Below are 22,010 nucleotides of genomic sequence, written 5' to 3' on the forward strand. Positions count from 1 at the left end.
TCACCAATTTGTGTTCTAACTTTATGTCTTTTCATGTATGATTAGTTCATATAAATGAAACCACACAATATGTGACTTTTTGTGCTGGCTTCTTTCACATAGCATAATGTTTTCAAGGTTTATCAACATTTCAGCATGTATCAGTAATTCGTTACTTTTTAAGCTGGGTAACATTCTATTTTATGCACCACGTTTGTTTATCCATTCATGCACTGAAATGTTGTTTGTACCTTTTAGCTATTATGAATAATGTTTCCATGAATATTCTTGTACAAGTATTTGTATCAGTACCTGTATTTAATTCTCTAAGGTATATTCCCAGAAGCAGAAGTACTGAATCTTGGGATAATTCTGTGTAACTTCTTGACAAACCACAAAACTGTTTTCCACAGTGGATGCACCATTTTACATTCCCTCCAGCAATATACAAGGGTTCTGATTTCTCCAATTTCTTTTGTTATTTTCCATTGTTTAAATTATAGCCATTCTAGGGGATGTGAAACAGTATTTCATGGTCATTTTGCAGTTCCCTAATGCATATGGTATTGAGCATCTCATAATGCGCTTGTTGTTGATTTCCTATCTACCCTAAAGAAATCTGACTTCAAATCCTTTGCCTTTTTTAGATTTATTTTTAATAACTTTTAGTTATTAAAAACTTGTAATAACTTTTAGTTATTAAAAATTGTAGAGATATATGTTTATATGTATTCTTTGCCTAATTTTAAATTGAGTTGTGTGTCATTTTGTTGTTAAGTATGTGTTCTTTAAATATTCTAGATAATAGATCTTTATCAGATATGTGATTTGCAAATATTTTCTCCCATTGTGTAGGCTTTTTATTTTCTTGATAATGTCATTAGATGAACAAAAGTTTAAAATACTTATACACTCCAATTTATCTTTTTCATTCATTGCTCATACTTTGGGCTCATATTGAAAAATCCACCGCCAAATTCTCTGTCATGAAGATTTACTCCTGCATTTTCTTGTAACAGTTTTACAGTTAAACCCTTATATTTAGGTCATTGGTCATTTGGAATCACTTTTTATATATAGTATAAGGTAAATATCAATTTTAATCTTTTGCATGTGGATATTTGGTTATGTTGGCATCATTTGTTGAAGTGACTATTATTTCTCTCACTGAATACACTTGGCACCCTTGTCAAGAATCAAGTGGGGCCAGGCACGGTGGCTCAAGCCTGTAATCCCAGCACTTTGCATGGCCAAGGCGGGTGGATCACGAAGTCAAGAGATCGAGATCATCCTGGTCAACATGGTGAAACCCTGTCTCTACTAAAAATACAAAAAATTATCTGGGCATGGTGGCGTGTGCCTGTAATCCCAGCTACTCAGGAGGCTGAGGCAGGAGAATTGCCTGAACCCAGGAAGCGGAGGTTGCGGTGAGCCGAGATCACGCCATTGCACTCCAGACTGGGTAACAAGAGTGAAACTCCGTCTCAAAAAAAAAAAGAATCAAATGGATATAGATGTATGGGTTGACTTCTGGACTTTTAATTCTACTGTCTAAATGTCTATATTTATGCTACTTCAGAAGTTTTGATTAACTTTAGCTTTGTAGTGAGTTTTGGAATCAGAAAATGTGAATCCTTCAATTTTATTTTTCCTTTTCATTATGGTTTGACTATTCAAGGATCATTGCAATTCTACGTGAATTGATGGATTGACGTTTCCATTTTCTGGAACAAAAAAAAATGGATGCTTGAATTTTTATAGGAATCGTATTGAATCTGTAGATCACTTTAAATAGTATTACCATCTTGACAATATTAAGTCTTCCAATCCATACAAACAAGATGTCTTTCTATTTATTTGGACCTTCTTAAACTTCTTTCACCTCAATAGTTAAATTCACCTGTGGATATTTTATTCTTTGGGGTAATATTATAAATGGAATAAATTTCTTACTTTCTTTTTGAGATTGTTTATTGCTTTTCTGTAAAAACACAACTAATTCCTCTGTGTTGATCTTGTATCCTGTAATTCTGATGAATTCATTCATTAGTTCTATTAGTTTTAAGAGGGCTTTCTATATGTAGATTATGTCATTTGTGTGTCCCATGTTTTTCTTTATGTAGACTATGTCATTAGTTTTACCTCTTCTTTCTACTTTGTATTTCTTTTTCTTGCTAATTGCCCTGACTTAACTTCTAGTACAATGTTGAATATCAACATCAAATAGGCATACTTGTTTTTTTTTAATTGCCTTTTAGGTTTTGGGGTACATGTGAAGAACATGCAAGATAGTTGCATAGGTACACACGTGGCAGTGTGAGTTGCTGCCTTCCTCCCCTATACCTATATCTGGCATTTCTCCCCTTCACCTATATCTGGCATTTCTCCCCATGCTGTCTCTCCTGAACTCCCCACCCCCTGCTGTCCCTCCCCTATTCCGCTCAACAGAACCCTGTGTGTAGTACTCCCCTCCCTGTGTCCATGTGTTCTCACTGTTCAACCCCCGCCCATGAGTGAGAACATGCGGTATTTCATTTTCTGTTCCTGTGTCAGTTTGCTGAGAATGATGTTCTCCAGGTTGATCCATGTCCATACAAAGGACACGAACTCATCGTTTTTGATTGCTGCATAATATTCCATGGTGTATATGTGCCACATTTTCCCTGTCCAGTCTATCATCAATGGGCATTTGGGTTGGTTCCAGGACTTTGCTATTGTAAACAGTGCTGCAGTGAACATTTGTGTGCATGTGTCCTTATAGTAGAACGATTTATTGGATAGTTCTTTGGATATATATACCCAGTAATGGGATGGCTGGGTCAAATGGAATTTCTATTTCTAAGGCCTTGAGGAATCGCCACACTGTCTTCCACAAGTGTTGAACTAATTTACACTCCCACCAGCAGTGTAAAAGTGTTCCTATTTTTCCACATCCTCTCCAACATCTGTGGTCTCCAGATTTTTTAATGCTCACCATTCTAACCGACGTGAGATGGTATCTCAATGTGGTTTTGATTTGCATTTCTCTAATGACCAGTGATGATGAGCATTTTTTCATATGTTTGTTGGCCTCATGTATATCTTCTTGTGTAAAGTGTCTGTTCATATCCTTTGCCCATTTTTGAATGGGCTTGTTTGTTTTTCTCTTGTAAATCTGTTTTGTTCTTTGTAAATTCTGGATATCAGCCCTTTGTCAGATGGGTAAACTGCAAAAAGTTTTTCCCATTCTATTGGTTGCCGATTCACTCTAATGACTATTTCTTTTGCCGTGCAGAAGCTGTGGAGTTTCATTAGGTCCCATTTGTCTATTTTGGCTTTTGTTGCCAATGCTTTTGGTGTTTTGGTCATGAAGTTCTTACTTACTCCTATGTCCTGAATGGTTTTGCCTAGATTTTCTTCTAGGGTTTTTATGGTGTTAGGTCTTATGTTTAAGTCTTTAATCCATCAGGAGTTAATTTTAGTATAAGGTGTCAGGAAGGGGTCCAGTTTCTGCTTTCTGCACATGGCTAGCCAGTTTTACCAACACCATTTATTAAACAGGGAATCCTTTCCCCATTGCTTGTTTTTGTCAGGTTTATCAAAGATCATAAGGTTGTGTTGCCTCCAAGGCCTGTGTTCTGTTCCATTGGTCTATATCTCTGTTTTGGTACCAGTACCATGCTGTTTTGATTACTGTAGACTTGTAGTATAGTTTGAAGTCCTGTAATGTGATGCCTCCTGCTCTGTTCTTTTTGCTTAGAATTGACTTCACTATGCGGGGTCTCTTTTGGTTCCATATGAAGCTTTAGGTGTTTTTTTCCAGTTCTGTGAAGAAGGTCATTGGTAGCTTGATGGGGATAGCATTGAATCTGTAAATTACCTTGGGCAGTATGCCCATTTTCACGATATTGATTCTTCCTAACCATGAACATGGAGTGTTTCTCCATCTGTTTATGTCCTCTCTTATTTCATTGAGCAGTGGTTTGTAGTTCTCCTTGAAGAGGTCCTTTACATTCCTTGTTAGTTGTATTCCTAGGTATTTTATTCTCTTTGTAGCAATTGTGAATTGCAGTTCATTCTTGATTTGGCTCTTTTTAAATCTGTCATTGGTGTATAGAAATGCTTGTGATTTTTGCACATTGATTTTATATCCTGGGGCTTTGCTGAAGTTACTTATCAGTTTCAGATTTTGGGCTGAGACAATGGGATCTTCTAGATATACAATCATGTCATCTGCAAATAGAGAAAATTTGGCTTCCTCCTTTCCTATTGGAATTCCCTTTATTTCTTTTTCTTGCCTGATTGCTCTGGCTAGAACTTCCAGTACTATATTGAATAGGAGTGGTGAGAGAGGGCATCCTTGTCTAGTGCCATATTTCAAAGGGAATGCTTCCAGTTTTTGCCCATTCAGTATGATACTGGCTGTTGGTTTGTCATAAATCGCTTTTATTATTTTGAGAAACGTTCCATCAATACCGAGTTTATTGGGAGTTTTTAGCATAAAGGGCTGTTGAATTTTGTCAAAGGCCTTCTCTGCATCAATTGAGATAATCATGTGGTTTTTGTCTTTGTTTCTGTTTATGTGGTGAATAACGTTTATCGACTTGCATATGTTGAACCAGCCTTGCATCCCCGGGATGAATCCTACTTGATCGTGATGGATAAGCTTTTTGATGTGCTGTTGCAATTGGCTTGCCAGTATTTTATTGAAGATTTTTGCATCTATGTTCATCATGGATATTGGCCTGAAGTTTTCTTTTCTTGTGGAGTCTCTGCCAGGTTTTGATATCAGGATGTTGGTCTCATAAAATGATTTGGGAAGGATTCCCTCTTTTTGGATTATTTGGAATAGTTTCAGAAGGAATGGTAACAGTTCCTCTTTGTGTGTCTTGTAGAATTCAGCTGTGAACCCATCTGGACCTGGGCTTTTTTGTGTGTGGTAGGCTCTTAATTGCTGTCTCAACTTCAGATCTTGTTATTGGTCTATTCATGGTTTCGACTTCTTCCTGCTTTAGGCTTGGGAGGATGCAAGTGTCCAGGAATTTATCCATTTCTTCCAGGTTTGCTAGTTTATGTGCATAGAGTTGTTTGTAATATTCTCGAATGATGGTTTGAATTTCTGTGGAATCTGTGGTGATTTCCCCTTTATCGTTTTTTATTGCATCTATTTGGTTATTCTCTCTTTTCTTTTTTATCAGTCGGGCTAGTGGTCTGTCTATTTTGCTGATGTTTTCAAAAAACCAGCTCTTGGATTTATTGATTTTTTGAAGGGTTTTTCATGTCTCTATCTCCTTCAGTTCTGCTCTGATCTTAGTTATTTCTTGTCTTCTGCTGGGTTTTGAGTTTTTTTGATCTTGCTCCTCTAGCTCTTTCAATTTTGATGATAGGGTATCAATTTTGGATCTCTCCACTCTTCTCATGTGGGCACTTATTGCTATATATTTTCCTCTAGAGACTGCTCTAAATGTGTCCCAGAGATTCTGGTATGATGTGTCTTCATTCTTGTCGGTTTCAAAGAACTTCTTTATTTCTGCCTTCATTTCATTGTTTATCCAGTCAACATTCAAGAGCCAGTTGTTCAGTTTCCATGAAGCTGTGCAGTTCTGAGTTAGTTTCTGAAATCTGAGTTCTAACTTGATTGCACTGTGGTCTGAGAGATTGTTTGTTATGATTTCCGTTCTTTTGGATTTGCTGAGGAGTTATTTATTTCCAATTATGTAGTCAATTTTCGAATAGGTGTGATGTGGTGCTGAGAAGGATGTATATTCTATGGATTTTGGGTGGAGAGTTCTGTAAATGTCTATCAGGTTTCCTTGTTCCAGGTCTGAGTTCAAGTCCTGGATTTCCTTGATAATTTTCGGTCTGGTTGATCTGTCTAATATTGGCAGTAGAGTGTTAAAGTCTCCCACTATTATTTTGTGGGAGTCTAAGTCTCTTTGTAAGTCATTAAGAACTTGCCTTATGTACCTGTGTGCTCCTGTATTGGGTCCGTATATATTTTGGATCATTAGCTCCTCTTGTTTTATCAATCCTTTTACCATTATGTAATGTTCTTCTTTGTCTCTTTTGATCTTTGTTGCTTTAAAGTCTATTTTATCAGAGATGAGAATTGCAAGTCCTGCTGTTTTTTTGCCCTCCATTTGCTTTGTAAATCTTCCTCCATCCTTTATTTTGAGCCTTTGTGTATCCTTGCATGTGAGATCGTGTTCCTGGATACAGCACACTGAGGGGTTTTGGCTTTTTATCCAATTTGCCAGTCTGTGTCTTTTGATTGGTGCATTTAGCCCATTTACATTTAGGGTTAATATTGTTATGTGTGAATTTGATACTGCCATTTTGATGCTAGCTGGCTGTTTTGCCCATTTGTTTATGCAGAATCTTCATTTTGTTGATGCTCTTTAGCATTTGGTATGTTTTTGGAATGGCCGGTACTGGTTGTTCCTTTCTATGTGTAGTGTCTCTTTCAGGAGCTCTTGTAAAGCAGGCCTGGTGATGACAAAATCTCTGAGTACTTGCTTGTTCACAAAGGATTTTATTTTTCCTTCACTTATGAAGCTTAGTTTGACTGGATATGAAATTCTGGGTTCAAAGTCCTTTTCTTTGAGGACGTTGAATATTGGCTTCCACTCTCTTCTGGCTTGTAGGGTTTCTGCTGAGAGATCTGCTGTGAGTCTGATGGGCTTCCCTTTTGGGTGACCCAACCTTTCTCTCTGGCTGCCCTTAGCATTTCTTCCTTCATTTTAACCCTGGTGAATCTGACAATTATGTGCATCGGGGTTGCTCTTCTTGAGGAATATCTTTGTGGTGTTCTTTGTATTTTCTGGACTTGAATATTGGCCTGCCTTGCTAGGTTGGGGAAGTTTTCCTGGATAATATCCTGAAGAGTATTTTCTAGCTTGGATTCATTCTCTTCGTCACATTCTGGTACACCTATCAAACGTAGATTAGTTCTTTTCACATAGTCCCATATTTCTTGGAGATTTTGTTCATTCCTTTTTGCACTTTTTTCTCTGATCTTGGTTTCTCATTTTATTTCATTGATTTTATCTTTGACCTCTGATATCCTTTCTTCTGCTTGGTCAATTTGGCTGTTGAAATTTGTGCATGCTTCACAAAGTTCTCATGTTTTTCAGCTCCATCAATTCACTCATATTCCTCTCTATGTTGTCCATTCTTGTTATCATTTCATGAAATCTTTTTTCAACGTGCTTAGTTTCTTTCCATTGAGTTAGAACATGTTCTTTTAGCTCATGGAAGTTTCTCGTTACCCATCTTCTGAATTCTGATTCTCTCATTTTGTCACACTTATTCTCCATCCAGCTCTGTTCCCTTGCTTGTGTTGAGTTGTGATCCCTTGTAGGAAGAGAGGTGTCCTGATTTTGGGTGTTTTCCTCCTCTTTGTCCTAGTTTCTTCCCATCTTTGTGGTTTTATCCACTTGTCGTCTGTGTAGTTGCTGATTTTCAGATTGGGTCTCTGAGTGGACGTCCAGATTGTTGATGATGAAGTTATTTCTGTTTCTTAGTTTTCTTTCTAACAGTCTGGCCCTTCTGCTGTAGGACTGCTGAGGTCCACTCCAGGCCCTGCTTGCCTGGGGATCACCTGCAGCAGCTGCAGAACAGTAAGGGTTGCTACCAGTTTCTTCTTTTGCTATATTTGTCCCAGAATGATGCCTGCCAAATGTCAATCTGATCAGTCCTTTATGAGGTGACTCTTTGGATAGATGGGGGTCAGGGAGCTGCTTGAGGAGACAGTCTGTCCTTTATAGGAGCTCAAGTGCTGAGCTGTGAGCTCCATTGTTCATTCAGAGCTGCTAGGCAGGTACATTTAAGTCTGCTGCAGCAGAACTCATAACACCCCCCCCCCAATTTTTTTCCCAGGTGCTCTGTCCCAGGGAGTTAGGGCTTTATTTATGAGTTTCCCTTGTGCTGCTGCCTTTTTATTCAGGGCTGTCCTGCCCAGCAAGGAGGCAGCCTAGTCACTGTCTGCCTGCAGAGGCTTTGCTGAGTTGCTGTGGGCTCTGCCCTGCTGCCCTGTAAACTTCCCTGCAGTCCTGTTTATATGGGTGTGGTTAGAACTGCCTTGGCTGTGGTGGCCTGCCTCCTCAATGGCAGACTCTCTCTGTTATGGCAGGTTGCCTCAGCAATGGCAGGCTGCCTCAGCAATGGTGGACTACATCTGTAGGGGTGGAATGCCTCGGTAATGGTGGATTCCCCTCCCCCACTGAGCTGGAGAGTCCCAGGTTCAGCTGTGCTTGCCATGAAACTCTCAACTCTGAGTGATTCCAATTGCTGTTTGTTTTTTTTTCTGTTTTTGTGGGGGTGGAACCCGCCGAGGCTGATCACCTGGCTCACTGCCTCAGAGCCCTTTTTTTTTTTTTAAGTTGAATGGTTGACTGACTCTTTCCCAAGTGTGGTTTCCCATGCTGTGACCCACTGCGCCAGCTGAAACAATGGTGCTGAGATTCGTGGTGCTTTTTTTGCCCGGGAATCTCCTGGCCTGGCTTTCTGTTTCAGTCCCATTTAATCAGATGAATGGGCTAATCTGCCTTCCCGGAGCTCCAATTGCCAGCTTAAAAGGGCAACCAGACCAGCGTATTTTGTATGGAGAGCTGCCGGGCCAGGGTGCCAGCAAAACAGCCACACCAGCCAAAACAGCTGCACTGGCGACCTGTGGGACTCCTCCGCCTGGGAGTCTGTGGGCAATAAAGATCCATCTGGAAATGCAGCGTCCACTCACCCTCTGCACTTTCACTAGGAGCTGCAATCCTGAGCTGTTCCTACATGGCCATCTTCCAAAAGATCCTCAGGCATGCTTGTTTTTATTTTCAATCTTAGGGAGAAACTTTCAGTCCTGCACCATTTAGTATGATGTTAGTTTTTAATAAATGCCCTTTTCATATTGAGGAAATTCCCATCTATTTTAAGTTTGCTGAGTATTTTAATCATGAACGAGGGTTGAATTTTGTCAAATGCTCTATCTCAATTAATGTGATCATGGAATTTCCCCCCTTCATTCTACTAATGTGATTTATTATGTTGACTTCCTTATGTTGAATCATCCTTACATTCCTGGGATAATCTCTCTTGGTCATGATGTATAATCCTTTTCATATGCTGTTGGATTTGATTTGCTGGTATATCATTGATGATTTTTACATATTTATTAATAAGGGATATTGGTCAATTGTTTTCTTTTACTGTAATGTCTTATTTTGGCTTTGATGGCAAACTGATGCTGTCTGATAGAATGTACTAGATTATTCTTTCTGCTTATATTTTCTGGAAGAGTTTGAGAAGAAATGGTGTTAATTATTCTTTAAATGTTTAGTAGAATTCACCAGTAAAGGCATCATACCCAAAATGTTTTTGTAGGTGAATTTGGACTACTAATTCAATATATGCCCTCACAGCTCATATATTCTGCATGTGCAGAGTTAGCACCACATGGATGCCACAAGGATTTACAGCCCATAGCAGCAGCCCAAGTTCATACCAGGGCCAACTTGAACCCAAAGGCTGGGGCAGCCAAGGAGTGCTGCACCCAAGTGTGGGAGTAGAGACTTCAGACAATGCAAAGCACCAAATGTCGAGATCCTGTGGGCACCCAAGACCCCTCTTTGGACACAGTTCTGTCCCCTAGGCTTTGGCACTCTGGGCCTCTGATGGAAAGGGCAGAGAGACACCAATAATCTCTGAAAGGCCTACAGGGTCATTGCTTCATTATCCTGATGGACAATATTTGGCTCTCTTTCAACAATGCTAATTTCTTTATCAAATGATCACTTGGCTACGCCCTTGGTGTTGTCTCCCAAACGTGTGTTTACAACCTGGGCAGGCTGAGAATTTTCCAAATCTTTAAGTTCTGCTTCCTTTTTAATCATAAATTCCATTTATAATGTGTTTCTCTCTTCCCACATTTGACTAAAAGCAGTTAAGAGAAGCAGTGTAACACCCTGAATCTTTGCTTAGAGATTTCTTCCACCAGAAATTCTAGTTAATTGCTCTTAAGATCTGCTTTCTACAAAGTACTCGAACAGGAACGTAATTCAGCCAAGTTCTTTACCACATTGTTATACAGATTGCCTTTTCTCAAGTTACTCCTCATTTTTTGTCTATGACTTCATCAGAATGGCTTTACTGTCTGTATTTCTACCAGCATTCTGATTATGACCACTTAAATAATCTCTAAGAAGATTCAGGATCTCTGTACAGATCTCTTCTTCTGAGCCCTCACTAGAATTGCCTTTAGCACTCCATATTGGGTAAAAATCTAGACTTTTTGTAACATGTACCTCCAAACTCTTCCAACTTCTACTCATTACTCAGTTCAAAAGCTGCTTCCACACTTACAGTTATTTGTTATAGTAACACCCTATTTCTCAGTCCCAATTTACATCTTAGTTCATTTGTGCTGCTACTGAAAAATACTCAAGATTGGGTAAGGATTTAACATGAATATCTCATAGACAGCATATAGCTAGGTTATGTTTTTTAAAATCTATTCTGCCAAAATCTGCCTTGAATTTGCAAGCTTAACCATTTACATTTAAAGTGATTCATAATAAAGAAAAATTAAGGACTTACTTCTGCCATTATGCTTTGTGTTTTCTAAAGTTTCTTAGTGTCTCCAAGATTGCTTTCTTTTTGTGTTTGATTATTTACAGTGTATCATTTCAATTTTCTTATCATTTTCTTTTCTATGTAGTCTCAGTAATTTTCCTAGTAATCTCTATTACAATTAAAAACACAAACTTATAGCTAGTTTAAATTGATAATCTAGCTTCAGTAGCATTAAAAAAACTATTTTTATCTAGCTCCATTGCCCCTCTTATGCTTTTATAGTCAAAAGTTACATTTGTGTGCCTTGTGTGTCTATATTAAATATTTATAATCATTGTTTTATGCATTTATCTTTCAAATCATATATGATAAAACAAGCGTTATAAACCAAACGACACTGTTTTACATTTACCTATATAGTTATCTTTACTAGTTTTTTATATCTGTGTATGCTTTTGATTTATTATCTAGTATCTGTTCATATTTCTTGTAGGTGGGTCTTGTAGGTGGGCCTACTAGCAATAAAATCTCTCAGTTCTTGTCTATCCATGAATGTATTTTCTCTTTCATTTCTGAAGAAGAGTTTTGCAAAATATAAAATTCTTGGTTGAGAGTCTTTTTTCTTTCAACACCTTAAATATGTTATCCCATTGTCTTCAGGCCTCTATAATTTCAAATAGGAAATAAAATGTTAACCTTATTGAGGATCACTTGTAGGTGATGAGTCACTTCACTTTGCTACTCAAAGATTGATTATAATGTGCCTCAATAGAGGAATGACCATATTTGACTTCATTCTACTTAGAGTTCATTAAGGTTCATGGATTTGTAAATTCAGACTTTCATCACATTTATAGTTTTCAACCGTAATTTCTTTATATATTCTTTCTACCTCTTTATCTCTTTCTTCAACTTCTAAGAATCCCACAATGTTATGTTACACTTGATAGTGGCCAAAAGATTCCTTAGGCTTTATTGATTTTAATTCATTATTTTTCCTTTCTTCTCCTTAGAGTGGATAATTTGAATTGTCCTTTCTTGGAGTTTATTGATTCTTTCTTCTGCCTGCTCGAATATACTGCTTGTCTCCTTTCGGGAATTTTTCACTTGGGCTACTATACTTTTTGCCCCAGAATTTCTATTTGTTTCCTTTTTTATAATTTCTTTGTTTTTATTAACATTCTATATTTGATGAGACGTAATTCCTCTTGTTTCCTTTAGTCACCCTCCATATTTCTTTTAGTTCTTTGAGAATACAGTTTGATTTAAAGTTTTTGTCTAGTAAGTCCAATGTCTGGGTTTCCTCAGTGATAGTTTCTGTCAGTCAACTTTTTTTTCTTATAAAGCGCATACTTTTTTGTTTCTCAGTATGCCTTTTGTTAAAAAAGTTGTTAAAAATCAAAATTTTGAAATCTGTAACATGGAAAATCTGGAAATTATATTATCCTTCCCCAAACTTTAGTGTTGTTGCTTATTGAGGGCTGCTGTTATCCAATTGTTTAGTGACTTCTTAAAACTATTTTTTCAAAAATGTATTCCTTGCTGTGTGTACTCACTGAAATCTCTGTTCCATTATCATAGCATTCAGCCAGTGACTTGACAGAAATTTCCTTAAATGCTGAAATTTGGCAGTGTTTTCTTTCATTAAGCACTTCTCTGTTTCCTGCAAGTTTTCTATTAGATTAGTTATTATTAGATTCTAGAGTTTTGAAAAGCTGTTTCAGTTATTTTTCGTCTTAATGCTTGTTTCAGTAGAGAGAGCTCTTTACTCTGCTATGTTTTAGGTTGTCCCTCCTGAATTGTTTTTTTTAACTTTTTCGCACACAAAAAAGCTTAAAAAAACTATAAAGACAGATTTCATGACCTACAAAAATGAGAACAGTCCTTTTAATTTCATTCATAATTTACTTAGAAACATATTATCTTTAGGTTCTAGGTGATCAACAAGCTTTGCTAAACTCTTGGATCTCAATAATGTAATCAAGCTACTTTCCATGCTTACCCTTGTAATAATGTTTTCTGAAAATGTATCCAGGATAATTTAAAAGTAGTAATATCCTCAAGCAGGTTTGTTTTTAAAATGGATCTGATGTTTTCTAGTACATTTTATTGAAATTAAGAAGAGTATCATATAGATATTCACTGCAAAAACATTTAAAAACATTTACCATTTTCTTTATTATAATCATAAATACAAGTTTTTGTCTTGTTAGACCAAGATTGGCCATCTTAAAATTTTAGGTTATAAGTGATTATAACCTAAACATTTAAAGGTTCTCCTAAAAAATCATGCCACTCCTCCAAAGAATATGAGAAACCCATCTGAAGAATAGTGGTGTCACAAAACACAGACTAGTATATCATAAAATCATTTTTCCTCTACATCTTATTTCTTTTCTTTTTTATTTTTTTATTGCATTTTAGGTTTTGTGGTACATATGCAGAGCATGCAATACAGTTGCATAGGTACACACATGGCAGTGTGTTTTGTTTGCTTTCTCCCCTTCACCCACATTCGGCATTTCTCCCCAGGCTATCCCTCCCCACCTCCCCCACCCCCCACTGGCCCTCCCTTTTTCCCCCCAATAGACCCCAGTGTTTAGTACTCCCCTCTCTGTGTCCATGTGTTCTCATTTTTCATCACCTGCCTATGAGTGAGAATATGCGGTGTTTCATTTTCTGTTCTTGTGCCAGTTTGCTGAGAATGATGTTCTCCAGATTTATCCATGTCACTACAAATGACACGAACTCATCATTTCTGATTGCTGCATAATATTCCATGGTGTATATGTGCCACATTTTCCCAATCCAGTCTATCATCAATGGGCATTTGGGTTGATTCCAGGTCTTTGCTATTGTAAACAGTGCTGCAATGAACATTCGTGTGCATGTGTCCTTATAGTAGAAGGATTTATAGTCCTTTGGATATATACCCAGTAATGGGATTGCTGGGTCAAATGGAATTTCTATTTCTAAGGCCTTGAGGAATCGCTACACTGTCTTCCACAATGGTTGAACTAATTTACACTCCCACCAACAGTGTAAAATTGTTCCTTTTTCTCCACATCCTCTCCAGCATCTGTTGTCTCCAGATTTTATAATGATCGCCATTCTAACTGGCATGAGATGGTATCTCAATGTGGTTTTGATTTGCATCTCTCTGATGACTAGTGACGATGAGCATTTTTTCATAGGATTGTTGGCCTCATATATGTCCTCTTTCATAAAGTGTCTGTTGATATCCTTTGCCCAATTTTGAATGGGCTTGTTTGTTTTTTTCCTGTAAATCTGTTTGAGTTCTTTGTAAATTCTGGATATCAGCCCTTTGTCAGATGGGTAAACTGCAAACATTTTTTCCCATTCTGTTGGTTGCCAATTCACACTAGAGACGGTTTCTTTTGCTGTGCAGAAGCTGTGGAGTTTCATTAGGTCCCATTTGTCTATTTTGGCTTTTGTTGCCAATGCTTTTGGTGTTTTGTTCATGAAGTCCTTGCCTACGCCTATGTCCTGGATGGTTTTGCCTAGATTTCCTTCTAGGGTTTTTATGGTGCCAGGTCTTATGTTTAAGTCTTTAATCCATCTGGAGTTAATTTTTGTAAGGTGTCAGGAAGGGGTCCAGTTTCTGCTTTCTGAGAAAGGTATTTTGCTACTTCTTAAGACTTTTAGGGGCCCCAACTGTTTTACTTATGAATTACATACAAATTTGAGAAAACTTTGACACAGAGTAAAAAAGCCAGGTTATAACTGATTTATATATCAAATAATCCTAATCCACAGAGTGATAATTATAATTTGTATTTGCATAGTGTTTTTTAGTACTTTCCCATTCACTGCCTCTTTTGAGCATCGGGGCAATCCTTTGATGAAAGTAAAACATGATTATTATTCTAAAAGTAAAAAAGAAAAGCTAAGTTCAAAGAGTTTGAGTAAGTTATGCATTACACAGCTGGCAAACAATGGAACTTAAAACAGAACTATGGATTTGTTTTTTACCTAATTTCAATTAATGCTCTCAATCTTTTCTTATTTTAGATTGCTTATTTTGAGTTGACTAGATATTACACCAGAAGTAAGTAAGTATACTATTTAAATTCTTACAGATACTTTTTGGACTAAAGAGCCTGTATAGAGGAGTGGTTCTCAAAGTGTAGTCCCTGTACCAACAGTATCTGTATCACATGGGAAATTTTTATAAATGCAAATTCTCAGTCCCCATTGCAAATCAACTGATTTAGAAACTCCAGGAGTGGGGCCTAGCAAGTTATGTTTTAACAACCATTCTAAATGATTCTTACACATGCTAAGGTTTGAGATCACAAGTTTAGAAAAGAAGCAGTGGTTGGTCTTGTATTCCTTGTTTTTTAATTTAAAAACATGTATGTTTATTTTAATTTTAACTTCATCAATAGACAAATACATTATATAAATAAAATTTCCATAAGTGTTTACTTAAAATATTATTTCTATGGCATTCTTTGAAAATAATGCACTCAAAATAATGGCAGGAATTTAAAAGTCTAACATTTTTGTAAGCAGGGGGTGCAAAAAAGAATAATGTTATATGTTTCTGGTAGAAATGTGAGTTTAAATATAATTTCATATAGCAGAATTTCCTTCCTTGGAAATACATATAATACAAATAAAATTATCAGTATTTAAGTAAATATTACAAGAAAATTCACTGCAACATCCATTGTGATAAATAGCTAAAGTAAAAACACTCTGCATCGGTAGGAAAATAGTTGAAAAAATTATGGTATATCATCATCTTGAAATGTTTCTAGTCATTAAAAATAATTATCCATCATGCTGTACATGCTGGAAATTTAATGTATAGCATAGTGACTATCGTTGATATTACCACATTATTTACTTGAGATTTGCAGAGAAGACAGGCATACCTCACTTATTGTGCTTCATTTTATTGCACTTCACACATACTGTGCTGCTTACAAGTTGAAGATATGTGGCAACCCTGCCTTAAACAAGTCTCTTGGCACCATTTTTCCAACAGCATGTGCTCACTTCATGTCTGTCACATTTTCAAAATTTTTTGTGATATTTCAAACATTTTTATTATTATTATATTTTTTATGATGATCTGTGATCAGTGGTTGATAGTTTGAATATTGATCCTGACTAAATCTCATGTTGAAATGCAATCCCAGTGTTGGAGATGGGGCCTGATGGGAGGGGTTTGGATCATGGGGACAGATTCCCCACAAATGGCGTGGGCCATCCTCTTAGTGATAAGTGAGCTCGCTCTCTGAATTCATATAAGAGCTGGATATTTAAGTGTGTGGCACTTCTATTCCCAATCTCCTCTCTCTTGCTCCTGTTTTCACTATGTGATGTGCAAGCTCCTCCTTCAGCTTCCACCATAAGTAAAAGTTCCCTAAGCCATCCCCAGAAGCAGATGCTGGAATTATGCTTCCACTACAGCCTGCAGAACTGTGAGCCAATTAAATCTCTATGCTCATAAATTATCTAGTCTCAGGTATTTCTTTATAGCAATGCAGCAATGGCCTAACACAGTGATCTTTGATATTACTGTATTGTTTTGAAATACAATAAACCATACCCATAAAAGACAGCAACATAATTGACAAATAGTGTGTGTGTTCTGACTGCTCCACCAACTGGCCATTCTGCCATCTCTCTCCCTCTTTAGTCCCTGAGATACAGTGCTAAAATTAGGCCAACTACTAACTCTACACTGGCCTTTAAGTGTTTAAGTGAAAGGAAGAGCTACACATCTCTCACTAATTTTAGTTTTTATTATTATTATTAACATTTTTACTTATTTATTTATTTTTCGAGACAGGGTCTCACTCTGTCACCCAGGCTGTAGTGCAGTGGCATGATCTCAGTTCACTGCAGTCTCTGCCCCCTAAGTTCAAGCGATTCTCCTGCCTCAGCCACCTAAGTAGCTGGGATTACAGGAGTGCATCACCACACCCAGCTAATGTTTGTATTTTTGGTAGAGACGGAGTTTCACCATGTTGTCCAGACTGCTATCGAACTCCTGAGCTCAAGGGATCCACCTGCTTCCGTCTCCCTTAGTGCTGGGATTACAGGTATGAGCCATTGCACCTGGCCACATCTCCTACTTTAAATCAGGCGCTAGAAATGACTATGCTTAGTGAAGAAGGCATGTCTAAAGCTAAGATAGTCTGAAAGCTAGGCCTCTTGAATCAGTTAGCCAAATTATAAATACAAAGAAAAAGTTATTGAAGGAAATTAAAAACGCTACTCCAATGAACATACAAATGATAAGAAAGTGAAAACAGCCTATTGCTGATATGAAGAAAGTTTTACTGGTCTGGATAGAAGATCAAACCATCCACAACATTTCCTTACGCAAAACGCTAATCCAGAGCAAAACCCTAACTCGCTCCAGGTCCATGAAAGCTGAGAGAGGTGAGGGAGAGGCAGCAGAAACCTTGTAAGCTAGCAGAGACTGGTTCATGAGGTTTAACAGAAGAAGCCATCTCCATAACATTTAAGTGCAAGGAAAAGCAACAAGTGCTGATGTAGAAGCTGCAGCAAGTTAGCCAAAAGATCTAGCTAAGATCACAGATGAAGGTGGCTGCACTAAATGACAGATTTTCAATGTAGATGAAACAGTCTTCTATTAGAAGAATATGCCATAGGACTTTCATAGCTAGAGAGAAGTCAGTGCCTGGCTTCAAAGGATAGGCTGACGCTTCTTTTAGGGGCTAGTGCAGCCAGTGACTTTAAGTGAAAGCCAGTGCTCATTTACCATTTCAAAACTCTTGGGACCCTTAAGAATGACACCAGATCTGCTCTGCCTGTGCTCTCTGAATGGAACAAGAAAGCCTGAATGGCAGCACATACATTCATAGCATGGTTTCCTAAATATTTTAAACCCACTGTTGAGACTGAATGCTCAGAAAAAAGATTCCTTTCAAAATATTTCTGTTCATTGACAATGCACCTAGAAACCCAAGGGCTCTGATGGAGATGAACAAAGAGATTAATGTTGTTTACATGACTGCTGCACGCGTTTCAAGGAGTAATTTTGATTTTGAACTTTTTTATTTCAGAAATACTTTTTGTTGTCCTTTGGGGTTTTTTATACATGATGATTTATTAAGCTTCTGTTCCTATTCCACTTTAATGCATTTCCTGTACATGCCCTCAAGGTCCTTTTCCCCAACTTTTATTTTAAATGCAGGGGGTACATATGCAGGTTTGTAACCTGGGTATATTGCATGATGTTAAGGTTTGGGGTCCAAATGATTCCATCACCCAGGTACTCAGCATAGTACCCAATAGTTCATTTGTCAACCCTTTCCATCATCCTTCCCCCAACCCCAGTAGTCTCCATTGTCTGTTGTTGCCATCTTTACAACCATGAGTACTCAATGTTTAGCTCCCACTTAAAAGTGAGAACATGCAGTATTTTTTCTCCTGTCCCTGCGTGAACTCACTTAGGATAATGGCCTCCAGCTGTACCCATGTTGCTGCAAAGGACATGAATATTTAAGAAATACTCTTGATAAGGGCATAGCTGCCACAGATTGTGATACCTCTGATGGGTCTATGCAAAGTAAATACAAAGCCTTCTGGAAAAGATTCACCATTCCAGATGTCAGTAAAAAGATTCATGATTCATGGAGGCGCCCAAAATATAAAGATTAACAGGAGTTTGGAAGAAATTCATCCCAACCCTCATGGATGAGTTTGAGGGGTTCAAAATTTCTGTGGAGGAAGTAACTGCCCATGTGGTACAAATAACAAGAGAACTAAAATTAGAGGTGAAGCCTAAAGATGTGAATTACTGCAATCTCATGATAAAACCTGAACACAGGAAAACCTGCTTCTTATAAATGAGCAAAAAAAATTTCATATTTCTTGAGATGGAATCTATTCCTGATGGACATGCAGGAAACACTATTAAAATGACAACAAATGATTTGGAATATTCCATAAATTTAGTTGATAAGGCAGCAACAGGATTTAAAAGGATTGGTTCCAATTTTGAACAAAATTCTTCTGTGGGTAAAATGCTATCGAAAAGCACAGAAAAATATTTTGTGAAAAGAAGAGTTGACTGGTGCAGCAAACTTCACTGTTATCTTGTTGTAAGAAATTGCCACAGCCACCTTCAACAACCACCCTTGATCAGTCAACAACCATCAACATTGACGCAAGACCTTCCACCACTGAAAAAGACTACAACTCACTGAAGGCTCAGATGATCATTAGCATTTTTTGGCAATAAATTATTTTTTAATTAAGCCATGTACATTGTCTTTTAAACATAGTGCTATTGCTCACTTAATATACTACAGTATGTGTAAAGATAAATTGAATAAGCACTGGAAAACCAAAAATATGCTGTGAGTTTTTGATGATATTTTGTGGCTTTAATATGATATTCACTTTATTAAGGTGGACTGGAACCAAACCCACAATATCTCCCAGGTAGATATTCCTGGAGATCTGTAACGTCCTCACTAACTTACCCTATACACACAAAATAGTAACTATGAGTAATGATGGATATGTTATTTAAAGTGATTATGGTAACCATTTTGTATTGTATGGCTATATCAAATCATCACATTATACACCTTGAATATGTACTTTTAAATTTGTCAATTACACCTCAGAAAAGCAAGAAAAAATAATTCATTAAAACTGCATCAATTAAACTGAAAAGATTTTCATTAGTTACAATTGGGGTAAGAACTGCACCATTTTGGAAAATAAACAACAGAGTAACATCTATACATGTGTCTATCCATATACTTATTTACCTATATGGGAGAGGAAAAGAATATGACAAGGTTCATGCTAAGTTCTTAGATGGTATAACTACTGGGACCATGGATTGGTTGCTAATGTTAATGGAGTAGATAAAGGCTATACTTTTATCACTTCACACTTTTATCAATCCACCTTCCTGGCTAATACACTATATATTTCTAAATAAGTAACTAATGGCCTTATTACTGATTATTACTATAGAGAAAGAGATAGGGTTACGAAGTGGCATATATTAATCTACTCATCAACAAATGTTTATTGAATAATTATTACTGCTGGAACAGTGTGAAGCACTAGAAAAAGAGCAGTGACAAAGCAAGAAATGGCCCCTTCTTTCTAGAGTTTACAACAAATTATTTGACTTTAATTATGATTTGTGCTACAAAGGAGAAATTGAGAATGAAAAGAAAGTCCACAGTCAACTCAGAAAACAATAAAGAAGATAGACAGAGGTCATGTCAGGTAGGGCTTTACAGACCACGCTGAAGGTATTCGATAAATCTAAAGCACAAGGGGAAGCCACTGGAAAGTTTTAAATAGTGGCACAATGAGAATTGCCATTTTAAACAGCTAAACATGATAAATTAAGAACTTATGTGCTTGTTTTCCTGCTTCCGAAAGGACACTGCAAGGATAGTAAAGCAATGAAGAGCTATAAATGCAAAAGAACAAAAAGACAAAAGATGTTAATAGGTTTAGAAGATGGAAGCTGGTGAAGAAGCAGTCACTGACTTGCTAAGCCGAGAGAGCTTAAACCTCTAGAGGCAGACAGCAATGAGGAGTTAGTGATTCACCCCAAAGAGGCTCAGAAAGAAACAGAGATGGAAACACCTCGTATTGATTCTGCAGAAGGTAGGGGTAGGGCAAGAGGCCAAAGAGGCAAGGGTTGGGGGTCAATGTAATTCTTAAGATGTCTTGAAGCTCGTCTCCACCCACATATCCTCAATGATTACCCTTCCCCAAATTGGAAATAAGAGGTTTTGTTGTTGTTTTTTGTTTTGCCCAGAAATATTAACCTCGAAAGGCTCCAGATCCTGGATATCAGACCCAAAAGAGGACAGTCAGGTGACAGACTGAAGAAGGATTAAGTAAAAGCAGGCAGATTTTAATTATTACCTTGCATCCCTGGTGAGAGACTAGATAGTCCTCCTCTGAAAAGAACTGAATCACTCCAGAGAATAAAGCTGTTGATGCTGATATTTGGGGTGTTCCAATTAAAAATACAGCTCAGTTCTGAACTGACCTTCAGTGATGCTCATGGGTTCTATGTCTTACTGATGCACTTGGTCCTGCAAATCCATATTACAGTGCTCTTAAATGGAGATCCAGGGATCAGCGGACACCTAAATCCTCCAACATAAAGAACAGAGCAACAGCAACAAAAAAAAGAGTTATTCTGAGAAAAAAAAGATGACAAGACAGAAACAAAGGTGAAAGGGTGTTAAACATGCATAATTAATATGATCAGAGTAATAAGAAAAAATATTGTATTCATGAAATTTAAAAATCAGTAGGCCAAAAAATATGCAGCTCTTTATAAAAGATGAAATTAGTAGAAGACTCAGAGGACAAATGAAAGGAAATCTCCCAAAAATTAAAGCACTAGAAGTAAGGTGATAAAAATGGAAAATAGAAGAGAAGTGAAAATTGGAGATTCAGTCCTAGTAGTCAAAAATCCAACGAAAAAAGGAATTCTAGTAAGGGACTACACAGAAAAATGGAAGGTAGAATAAGTCAGTAGAATTTCTCAGAATTGAAGAACTCAAAACTTAGACTGAGACTGAAATGCTCACTGGGTATCCATCAGGAAAAATGAACAAATTGAACATAGTGGAAAAAGGGAAGACACCAAATCTTCCAGAGTGGTAAATCAGGTTGCATTAAAAGGATCTGGAGTCAGAACTGGACTTCTCAGTAGGGACCCCTTCTATGCAAATCAGAAGTCTGGTCATCATCATCACCAGTTGGGAGGGAGCGGCAATTCCATTTTCTGAATTGAAGAATACAAGAGCAGGCCCAAGTGTATACAGAAAATTACAACTGGGCTATTAGGAATCTGAGCTGCCTATCAAATTGAGAAGGAAAGAAGCAACACTTTAAGTTAAAATTTAGTAATTGTCTGTGATCTTTATTCAGACTGAGCTTAGCTGCTCTGAGGTTTCCTCGTTTACCTACTCTCTCAATTCCTGTCTTGGAGGTCAAATAATATTTTGAATTATAGTCTTAGAGTGAATCCTAAGTTCTCCTTACCTTTGCTAGATCTCTACCTAGCAAGCTAACTCTCCCTCCTCCATTATGTAAACCAGACAGGGGGAGAAGGAATTGGAAGAGGATTGAGCAAGCAGGGAAATCACAGAATTTTGAATGTTTAAAATTGTCACTTAACAGGTATGCGTGGTTCACACATATTTCTCTTGGGTTTCTTATTTCCAAACCAGTCCCTCCTCTACATATGTAGAGGTCATCCAGAAGAAAGCTGTGACAGAGATCATTACAGCCAGTAGTTTTTTTTTTACTAACAATGGCTACTATAGTACTTAGCACAGCAAACAGTACTCAGTAAGTATCAGTCTAACCTGCTCTCCTCTCCTTTTACTATTTCACCAATTCCTTCAGAGTCTAAGTGGGTAAGTAAATGCAAATCTGCATTGCTTAGTTTACTTCTTAGGCTCTTGGTAGCTGAAATAGTTGGGAAA

The sequence above is a fragment of the Callithrix jacchus genome, chromosome 9 (assembly GCF_049354715.1).
Source record: "Callithrix jacchus isolate 240 chromosome 9, calJac240_pri, whole genome shotgun sequence".
Lineage (NCBI taxonomy): Eukaryota > Metazoa > Chordata > Mammalia > Primates > Cebidae > Callithrix > Callithrix jacchus.